Source organism: Penaeus monodon, chromosome 30 (genome assembly GCF_015228065.2).
Source record: "Penaeus monodon isolate SGIC_2016 chromosome 30, NSTDA_Pmon_1, whole genome shotgun sequence".
In the NCBI taxonomy this organism is placed as follows: Eukaryota; Metazoa; Arthropoda; class Malacostraca; order Decapoda; family Penaeidae; genus Penaeus; species Penaeus monodon.
The window spans coordinates 12,568,900-12,569,237 of record NC_051415.1 but is presented as its reverse complement, the minus strand read 5'-3'; positions in this window follow the sequence as shown (position 1 = coordinate 12,569,237).

The following is a 338-nucleotide window of genomic DNA, read 5'->3' as shown; positions in this document are numbered from 1 at the left end:
CTATATATACATTATCACCCTCCTCCAGCTATTTCCAGGAGATCGAGTATTCCATAATTACGGTGAGACTTAAATAACCATCATAATCTCTTCGTATTTGCTTCCACTGAGAACCAGAACTTACCCTAACGCAGCATCGTCATATCGGGTTTCAAGGGAGCAGAAGCCTTCATTATGGAGCCAGAAATATACTCATCAGGAGCAAACGTTTTTCCCGTAAGTGTTGACCGCGAGGTAACGTGATCTGCGAGGAGTTCTTAGCAGCATCGGGAAATATCCATGGCCCTTGCGCCTTCTTCGGGAATGGATGCACCTTATGTGGCGAAGGGACGTACGTG